At 39.6% G+C, this 11,251-nt stretch overlaps 1 pseudogene; it reads left to right on the top strand.

Moving 5' to 3' along the window:
- Positions 1-695: 695 nt before the first annotated feature.
- On the top strand, positions 696-813 carry LOC126204622 (5S ribosomal RNA; annotated as a pseudogene).
- Positions 814-11,251: the final 10,438 nt, after the last annotated feature.

Genomic DNA, 11,251 nt, shown 5'->3' with positions numbered 1-11,251 from the left:
TATTAATCAACGCCTGTAAGCAGCTGAAAGTCTGGATATTGTTGTAATCTCTTTCTTCCTTGTTGTTCCATTTCCTCTCTGTGCCTAAGTAGAATATCACACTAGTGAAACTAAAAACGAATTATCAGTACTTTTTCCCAACAATGGATATATTTCTGTGACACATACGTCTTCTCAAGGCCTAAAACTTGGGAGAGCTTAAGGTGTATGGAGCACAATGAATGAATGGTATTTTAAAACTTGGTGATCTATCACTTATTTGCTTAACAATGCATCACAATTTCAGCAGAAGAAGCTGGGTGAAATTGATGTCTGTATTGCACTCAGCAAGCAACCACACAGTGTGGGGTTGAGTGTACTCATGCTAGCATTGTCTTTTCTCTCCTCCTCTGTTCTCTTCTCTGTATGACCTTGAGTTTTTTTCTTTTTATTTTGACATTAAATCTCTCTGCGACAGACAATGCCTCTCTAGCTGAATGTGCTAGTTGAAGTTGATCTCTGTAATGCTATCACACTTATTCAATGAAGTTGCGGCAAAATTCATGATGCTTTGTTGAATCTTCTGCACCTCATCTAGTTTTATGTTGTCATACCTCTTTAGGTCACTTTTACTTATGTTGCTGTTTCCACCAAATTATTGACAATACTATAATTAAACAGTAATAGATCCATTTACTTGTTTATATGCAACATATGGCAACGGCCTTGCCGCAGTGGATACATTGGTTCCTGTGAGATCACCAAAGTTAAGCACTGTCGGGTGTGGTCAGCACTTGGATGGGTGACCATCTGGGCCGCCATGCGCTGTTGCCATTTTTCGGGGTGCACTCAGCCTCGTGATGCCAATTGAGGAGCTACTCGACCGAATAGTAGCAGTTTCGGTCAAGAATATCATCTTACGACCGGGAGAGCAGTGTGCTGACCCCATGCCCCTCCTATCCGCATCCTCCACTGAAGATGACAAGGCAGTCGGATGGTCCCGGTAGGCCATTCGTGGCCTGAAGATGGAGTGTTTTTTTTTATGCAACATATGACATTTATTTACATTCAGGATCAGCTGCTAGAGAACACTTCACAGTCTTCCTTAAATTTGCCGCAGTCTTCTGGCATTGGAGCCTTCCTATAGGCAACAGCATCACTCGCAAAGAGCCTCATGGATCTTTCAGTGTTACCCACTAGATCATTTATACATAAATTGTAAACTGTAATAGCCCTGTAACATACCGTTGAGGTACCCAAAATTACTTCTACATCTGACGATTTTGTCTCATTGAGAATAATGTACTGAATTCCAGCTTCTATACAGTCCTGAAGCAACTGCAAATATGGTCTGGTATTCAATAAGCTTATTTTTCATTATTTAAATGACAGTTTTGAACTGCATTGAATGCCTTCTGGAAGTCAGGAAACACAGCATATTATATGTCCCAAAAAGAAGTAAGGAAGCTCCTGTATATTATTAACTGAGGATGAAAACTGTAGGAATTAATACTGCCATAACAGGCAATTATTGTACTTTCAAACTAAAAAAGGATATAATACATTTTTCAGATGTTGCTCTCTGGGTACAATTGTATCTTATGCTGCAAAACTGTTATAATAATGGAACTTTGAGAATGAAACCCACACTTTTAAATTACATACCTGTTATTTACATCACATAAAGGAGTCACAACCATAAAGCATGTATGACATTTATGAAACATTAGAAGTCTACTTCAGTTTTGACATCGCCAGTGGCTTTGCTATGGACAAAACATGCAGACAATCAAACACAATCAGGTACATTCTAGCAGTGTTGGAATAAAATATCAAATTGAAGAAGGCAAAAAGTCTTCTATTAGCCATGACAATTTAATGTTAAGGTTAGTAAAGAGCTTCTTGAGTACTGACTACCCCATCACCAATAACATTAAGTGAAATACAAGACTGTAAATTGTTACCTACATATTCATTTCTCTGGAGAACTACCTTGTAAGAGAAATTATGCACTAGTCTAGATCTTAGCTCCAGTTATGTAACTGAGGATTAAATTACAAACATCAGTGGGAATGCTTTTCTATCTCCACTGTGAAGCGCAATGCATTTTTTGAGTGGTACCAGTTTTGGTTGATTGATTGTGGGGACACTAAGTGGGGTGAATTCCTCAGGAGATTGGAATAGCCATGCATGCATGCAACAGACGTGCTATTCTTCATTCCATATGTCACATGCAGTATGGATTGCACCCAAATGATTCTAAACAAAATATTTACACAAATTTTTATTAATCATGTAATCAGGCTGCAATTCAAGCAAGCTCACTGCTTTCAAATGCTTTTCTTAAGGGAAACTGTTTTTGCAAACTAACACAGCAGTGTAGCTACTGACAATTTCTAGCAAAATGAGATACAGAAACTTGGAATGAATATGAAAGACAGTCACAAAGTTTTAATAGACACTTCAACAAATAAAGTTACAAAATTAATTCTTTGTTTGTTTGCAGGTATATGTTGCAGCCCCGGTACACACAAAGTTCCCAAGTCACAGTACTGCAGTATGCCTCTAGAGCAGGCAGAGCAAAATGGTGAAATATCAAGCGGTAATTTGGATGGGAGCATGCTGACTTGCTGAAAGTCATGGTTTGGTGGTACAGAAACTCTCAGTGTGCTGAAACAAGTCTGAATGACAAAGAATGAATTGGAAGACTGACTTTCTATGAAAAACCAGGAATTGCGAGAGAAGTCGATGCCTCAGTTTTCAAAGACCAGAGTATTGCAGTCGAGGTGACAGTTAAGGAGTACAAATTCGTCATCAGTTTTCAACACCTCGTACAATATTTTGAATGTGACAAAGGTTGCCATCTGCAGGGTACCGAGACTACTCACACCCACTGAACTGAGCCGGTAGCACAAATGTCACACCTGTATCAGGCCAATCCAGGTGACTTCTTTTTACATCTCCATTTACATCTACATCTATGTTCCACAAACCACTTTGCAGTGTGTGGTGAAAAGTACCTGATGTCCCACTATCATTTCTCACCTTTCCTGTTCCAGTCACCAAAGGTTCACAGGAAGAAAAACTGTTACTAAGCCTCCATGTGAGCTAGAATCTCTCTAATTTTACCTTTGTGGTCATTTTGCAAGATATATCAATGAGAAGAAATAGTTTGGTTGACTAGCCGAGGAATGTGTGCTCTCAGACTTTTAACAATAAATCACATCTTGATGAAGAACACCTCTATTGCAGTGACTGGCACTGAAGTTGGCTGTGCGTCTCTGAGACACTTTTACACCTACTAAATGAATCTGTAACAAAACATGCTGCTTTTCTTTGGATCTGCTCTATTTCTGCTTCCAATCTTGTTCAATAAAGATCCCAGACTGATGAGCAATATCCAGGCCAAACAATGGTTTTGTATGCTACCTCCTGTGTGGAGGACTACTTTTCCTGAGGATTCTTCCAATGAATGTAAGTCTGGCATCTGCCTTACCTGCAATTAGTTACGTGTTTGTTCCCATTTAAATTGCTCCATATGCATACTTCTAGATATTTTATGGATGTGACTGCTTCCAGTGATTGTTGTCCATACAACAATGGGTCTTTCTGCCTATTTATGTGCAACATATTACATTTCTTTATATTGATGGTCAATTATCAGTCCCTGCACCAAGTGTCAATCCTCTCCACATCTTCCTGCATTTCTCAACAATTTACTAGTGTTGCATCCAACAGCATAGTGCACAAAAAGACTTGTGAAGCTTCCAACATTATCCACTAAGTGATTTGTATATATTGTGAAGTGTATAGTCCTATAACACTCCCCTGGGCTACGCATGGAGTTTCTTTTATGTCTGAAGATTTCTCTCCATTAAGAAAGGGTGCTGTGTTCTGTTTGCTAAAAACAAATTTAATCAAATCACGCAGCTGATTTGATATTCTGTATGCTCGTATTTATTTCATTAGGCAGTGGTGTGCAACAGTATCGAACACTTTCCAGAAGCCAAGGAAGGATGCATCAACCTGGGCACCAGTATATTTACTTTCTGTGTCTCATTGACAAAGAGAGTGAGCTGGATTTCACATGATCATTGTTCTCAGAACCCCCATTGATTCCCATACAGCAGATTTTTTGACCCCAGAAATGTCATAATATGCATGCACAAAACACATCCCAAAATTATACAACAGATTGACGTCATATATACTTGTGTGTCTGTTTTATGACCAATCTACAAAACTGGAATGACCTGCAATTTCTTCCACTCACTAAGAATGCTTCCCCCTTCCACTGACAGTTCACTGCTGCTACAAGAGCAGCAAGTTCTTTTCCTTGCTCTAAATAAAGTCGTATTGTTATCCTACCAGATCCAGTGGTCCTTTACTGCGCAATTTCAGTTGCTTTTCTATCCTATGATCACTTATCTCAGTATCTGTCATTCTGACATTCATGTGGTGACTTAAGGGAGGGACTGCAGTATGATATTCCTCAGTGAATCAGTTATGTAAGAAGAGATTTAGTATGTTGGTCTTCTCTGTGTCATCTCTATCTCAATTTTGTTACAGCCACAGAGAGTCTGGACAGACTGCTTCAATTTGTTTACTGATTTAACGTAAGACCAAAACTTCTTAGTACTTTCTGTCAAGTTGATAAATAGAATGCACTAAATGCTTCATAAATGGCTCTTCTTACAGTAGCTTTGGCTTCATTCAGTTTTTGTTTGCTATGAGGCTTTTTAACTTTGTTTAAAATTTCATGAAACTCTCTTTACTTTTGTAGTAGCTTTCTAACAGAGCTGTTAAATCATGGAGGGTCTTTTCCATCCCTCACAATGTTTCTCAGTGCATTCCTGTCTAAAATGTATTGTACAACAATCTTGAGCTTTTTCCATTGATGCTCAACATTCTCAGCACTGGAAATGAAATTTTATTTTCATATGGACCACTCATGATAATCTGTAATCTATTTCTTTCACAATAGCCATGCAGAAATAACTTCCTACCTTTCTCTAAATTCCTAATTACAGTATTATTTAGTGAAGCTGTAATTGCCTCATAATCATTGATCCTGTGTTCTGTGCTAACTGAATCAAAAAGTACAAGCCTTTTGTTGACCAGATTTAATATGTTATTTCTAAGGGTTGGTTCTCTGCTTGGTTGCTGAAGATAATTTTCAGGTAAGGCATTTAGAAGAATTTCACAAGAATCCCTTTCGTTATTACCTTCATCAGACACTAACTGTTAAGTTGAAATGGCCACTTAATATTATAAAGCGACCAGTAAATGGACACAAAACATTCTCCAACACTCCCCTCAAATGTTCCACAACTACTGTTCCTGAGGCAGGGTCTGTAAAAGCATCTGATGAGCATGTTTGATCTTGCTTTAACACTTATCTTTACCCAAAATATTTCACATTTTAAATCTGTACAGTATAAATGACTATAAACGTGTCTCCACCACCAGCTATCAAACTGTCTTAACAATATCTGTCCAGTTATCACAGACAAGTGACAGATATATAGTTATGACCATGAGAAAAAGATGCAAAGCAAGCAGTGGAAACATGAAAATTCACCACCTTCATTAAAGGTGAAGATCTAACTGCTGTCAGAAGAGGTCATGTGGAGTGTTTTTTTGGGACTGCAACGATGTGACACTACCACATTATGCTTGTAAGGGGGCAAACCATCAAAGGAGCATACTATAAAAAATTGTAAGACAGGAAGATGTCCATGGCAGTATTTCTCAACTCACTGTACACAGGACACATTAGTACATGCTCTGGATCAACCTGACACAGCACCCTATGACTCCTCCATCTTTACTCTTGTGTGCAGGCATTTCCAAAATGATGATAAGACAATTTTGAGGCAGGACATTTCCTAAACAGATGAATGACAGAGTATTACCTATTTTTATTTAAAGGAAATAAGTAGAAATTTATGGCTGCTTATTGTGACTGGTATAAGTCAACATCTTTCCAGTAAAATTCAACAAAAAAAAAAAAAAAAAAAAAAAAAAAAAAATATGGAGTGTCTGGACAATGTCCTTAACGTTAATGAAAGGAAGTAAAATATTACATATTAAGTAACACTTCAAATCAAAACATATTTCAGAGACTCAGCATGATGAATATAGGATAGTGTAATGTTACTGGAGAAATAATGAAAAGAAAACCTCCACAAATACAAAAAGCAAAGTAAAGTCATAGGCCTTAGGTCTCAACACACTGAACAGCTCATTGGAAGTGTGCTACGTTGGTGAAGCATCCACTTAAAAAAAAGGCCTGAGAGCACAGGTCATTGGTTAATTTGCAGTCGGGTGCACCCAGTGCTCTCTAATAATAATGGTTTCAGACACGGATTTCCATCTCAAGTTTTTTTTCCTCTTGTACATAAAAAAACATTGGAGATTTTAGAGGGTTACAGGAGACAAATAAACGCAAATGGAAGCCCATATCCAAAACCGTCATCTATCAAGGCAACAGAGCATCGCAACAAGGCATTTCTATACACCAGTTAGCTCCATCTTCTCCACTTGGAATCGTCGCAATGAGTCCTGACCACTAAACATTGCAAGACGTTCTGTCTATAGTCTGTTTGTGTACAAAGTCACGTTTGCTGCTCAAGGAATGGCCTAGTGGCAGGCACTGGTCCCTACAGCTTTGATACTCTGTAGCACCATTGGATGACATTTCTGGACACACATTCCTATCTTGATTTGTTCCTCAAAACACCCCTCTACAACCCCTTGAAGTCTGTCACAACATTCCTGGTTCTCCCTGCATATTCGAAAAAATGCTGTAATCAGCCTGTCACTGAAAGCAACACACCAGCAGTGAAATTTACTACAGAGATTTTACTTCTGATTGTGTTAAAATTTCAGTAAAATTAGGTGTAATAAATCCCCTCAAATATATTTCTCATGTGGAATAAATGGGTAAGCTATAATGATCAATTAAGGCAAAGATTTATACAATTCACTGTCCTCATAAGTACATGTCTTCTGTACTAATAGACCAATTTTCTTTCACCTACTGAATGTTGACATCATTCTTCCGACTACTTTATTTTAGCCAAGCAATGACAGAAAAGTACAATCTGTTGAACTGAAATAGATTTGCTTTTATGTTGTGTAAAAGCATGCAAACAATCTCTAAATTACTGTGTCTTACAGCCAAATGCAATCTGTTGCTTCTCAGCTTCATGTGTACTTTCAGTTAACAATTATCCACTGGAGCTTAGGAGAATTTGTTAGTTAGAGGTGTACTGTTTGTGACAATAAAAGCTTTACTGTGTCCTGAAGCATTTCCATATAGGCACACTCAGCCAACTATTGTTATTCTATAGAATGAATATAAAATATGTGGACTGTCAAATTTCAGGTAATGTTTACCTACAACATAAAGCAACTGGTATCTCTGACAATATGTTTCTATGGTGTATTAAATGTGTGTTCATTTACTTTAAACACAGGTCTCTCGACCAAGCATTTGTTGCAGCCGCTCTATCAGATTCTAAAAATAAAGACAATGATTTTGTTGCCATTTAAGAATCTGTTTTGTTATTAAATAGTATTTTGTTGACAGCAAACTTACTGCATGAAGATTAGGAAAAATTCAGGCATCCCAGATCCATTTAACAAATGATCCATAAGTAGCAGAATCATAGTTATCCCAGATTGTTGTAACAAATGACTCAGAAGCGTTGAAAAATTGGATGTTGTAAATTATAAGATGATGAATCGAATACCGATTTCCCTTATCACTGGATTTTCAAAATGTATGTCTTCTTTATTTGCATCCATTCATCTTTCCTTTATAAAAGATATCCAGGAAAGATGTTTACCTAGTTTCTTTTCCTATTTTTGTGCTGGTATGCTTTAGTACAGTTCTGTCTTCAGAGGAACGATGGCTTATTTACTCATACATTCTATAAACATTAATTTGTTTGTAATCATTTTTGTCATCTTCAGAAAGTTTAACTTGTATGATAAACAACAAAGTAAAATATAATCTATTGTATTTTTCCTTTTTAGTTATCATACAAGTTAAACTTTCTGAAGACGACAAAAATGGACTTACAACAGAGTAAGAAAAATGACACCAACAAGTTCCTCCACAGTTCCTGTTCCTTTACTGCACAGTGCCCTGCTCCTCACTATTAATGGCACTCTATCTACACTAATACCTCTCATGCTCATGGGCTTTCCACTATTTAATACTATCTTTCCCAATGCCTGACTGACTCCAAATCTACAGCTTCCTTCCTTGTCATGATGACCAGCTATATCCTTGGCCACAATTACTTCGCCTCTGAAGACATCACCTACAAACAAATCTGTGGTACAGCAATGGGTTCCTGCATGGCACCATCCTATGCCAACCTATTCATGTGCCATTTAGAGGTACCTTTCCTAAACACCCAGAATCCCAAACCTGTGACCAGGTTCAAATTCATTCATGATGTCTTCATAATCTGGACTGAGGGTGATGGTGAGGACACACTGTCCATATTCCTCCAGAACCTCACACCTTCGCCCCCATTTGCTTTACTTAGTCCTCCTCAACCCAATACGCCCGCTTCCTTGATGTTGACTTCGACCTCAAGGGTGGCTACATCAGTACCTCTGACCTTTGTCCATATCAAACCTACCAACCACTTATTATACCTCCATTTTTTCCTGCTGCTACCCATTCCATACCAAGGAGTCCCTTACATACAGCCCAGCCACCTGTGGCCACCACATCTGTAGTGATGAACACTCCCTCTTCACATATACCAAGGGCCTCCCTCACTGAGGCATTCACGGACTGAAGTTATCCTCAAAACTTTGTACACAAGCAAATCTCCAGTGCCTTGTCCCTCCAGTCACCTATTGCTCCCACGTATCTATATTCCAGCTGCGAAGGTGCATTTCCATCATGACTCAGTACCACCCAGGACTGGAACAACTGAATCACATTCTCCACCAGAGTTTCGATTACCTCTTACAATGTCCTGAAATGTGGAATATCCTACCCACCCATCCCACAACGGTGTTCTGCCACTCAACAAATGTACGCTACTCCATTCACACTCCCAACCCCACGTCTCATATCCTCGCAATAGATGTAGATGCAGTACCTGTCCCATACTTCCTCCCACTGCCACCTATTCCAGTCACTGACATCTCCTACTCCATCAAGGCAGGGCTATCTGTGAAAGCAGTCATGTGATCTGCAAACCAAGCTGCAACCACGATGTTGCTTTTTATGTGGGCATGATAACCAACACAATGTCTATCCAAATGAATGGCCATTGACAAATTATGGCCAAGAGACAGCCAGACCACTCAGTTGCTGAACACGCTGCCCAACACAATATGTTTCATTTCAATGACTGCTTCACAGCCTTTTCCATCTGGATCCTTTCTATCAACACCAGCTTTCTTGAACTGCGCATATGAGAACTCTTCCTGCAATAATCCTATATTCCCATAACTCCCTTGGGCTCAGCCTTCACTAGTCCCTGTCTTTCATTTACCTATCCTCTTCTCTGCTCCCACTTCATCATTACACAGCCTTCTATTCAGCACCCACTATTCTTTTTCCCCCCCTCCTCTGCTTCTCCTGCAGCCTTACCCTGAACGCTATCCCTCCCTCTACCAGTCTCAGCCTCTTCCTTAGCCACACTGTGCTTCTCCTATCAGGCACCTTAGCTATAGGGTATACCTGTTAGTCAGGCACTATGTGAAGTACAATGGGGTGGAAAATTGTGGTGATTGATGAGTGTAGAAACTGCAAGAGGATTACATTCTGCCCTGATTTAACACACTGACTGCTGCACGCACAGTGACGGATGTGTCACCACGAGCCCAGACCAGGCCAGGCTATAGAGTCAGGCTGCTGTGGCCACCAGCGAGCACACAGCATCCGGTGCACTACTCTGCTGTGGCTGTTGACGACTTTGTCACAGTCAATGTGTTAAAGAAATGAGACTTGAAAAAATGTGGAAAGAAAGTAATTTGAGAAATCAAGGAACTAAAGAACTTAATGAAGACATGATAACTTTTAGTGTGGAGCATGGAAAGTGTGAACAAAATCTGGGAATCTAGGATTGAAAATGTAACTCACAACATACAAATACTGTCTAATAACAAAACAGATTCTTAAATGACAACAAAATCATTGTCTTTATTTTTAGAATCTGATACAGTGGCTGCAACAAATGTTTGGTCGAGAGACCTGTGTTTAAAGTAAACGAAACATGAGACAACACCACCAGAACAAGTATACTTAATGATCAAACAGGACAATAGTTCACAATTGATACAATGTATGGTGTAGCCAGGTAGAAAAACAGGTATGGTACAATTCTAGCTATCATGGCAAATAGTATAATGAATGACAGCAGTCAGTGATTGCATATGTAGATGGCATGTCACAGGTGGCGCTGGGGGTGGGGGTGGGGGGGGGGGGCACTTGTGCAGCCACTGTGCACTATCACTCAGTCACAGTGTCTGCTCCTTGTGCCGATGCTTCACAACAGTAGATGTAGAGTGACTGCTCTGAACCAGGCCATTGTCTTCAGAAGTGTCATACGGCACCTCTGGTTTTACCAGCTCCCCGTCAGCATGAACAGGAGCGTACAGCCTGAAGACCCCACCCGGTAGTGCAGTCAGAGTCTTTCTGGGTTCGATGCTGGTAGCACAGGCAACTCTCTGATCACATAGGGAACTCGAAGGGAACTGCATCGGCAGGGGCAGCCCTGCTACCGCAGCCTGGTCTGGTCTTCTTCTTCTTCTTCAAGGCTGAATAGGGTCTTCATACCTATGTTGTGAACCACAAGGAAGGTGAGGTGGTGTTCAACATTTTCGTATGTTGCCATGATAGCGAGTTGTTCTTTGAGTCTAATGTGTTCTTTGTTATACACCACTAAGAGGTGAGCTGTGGACTGAAGGTGACAGTGTCCCTGCTGAAGATACGTTTGATCCAATGGCCACCATTTCGCCTCAGAATTCTAATTGATGGCCCATGGACTGGGAAACTTAGAAGGATTGTGCCCATTTTAAAACGTCCTCCAAAGTTTAGAGAAGTGGTAATCATAATAAAATAAGGGAAATCAGAGTTCACATGGAAAGATATAGGTGTTCATTTTTTCTATGCACTGTTTGAGAGTGGAATAACAGAGAATTATTGTGAAGGTGGTTTGATGAACTCTATGCCTGGCTCTTAAATGTGATTTGTGTAATAGGCATGTAGAGGTGGATGTAGATGTAGATTAAA

This window comes from Schistocerca nitens, chromosome 9 (genome assembly GCF_023898315.1).
Source record: "Schistocerca nitens isolate TAMUIC-IGC-003100 chromosome 9, iqSchNite1.1, whole genome shotgun sequence".
Classification (NCBI taxonomy): domain Eukaryota; kingdom Metazoa; phylum Arthropoda; class Insecta; order Orthoptera; family Acrididae; genus Schistocerca; species Schistocerca nitens.
Note: the sequence above shows the minus strand (reverse complement) of the source record. Positions and strands in the feature narration are given on the sequence as shown.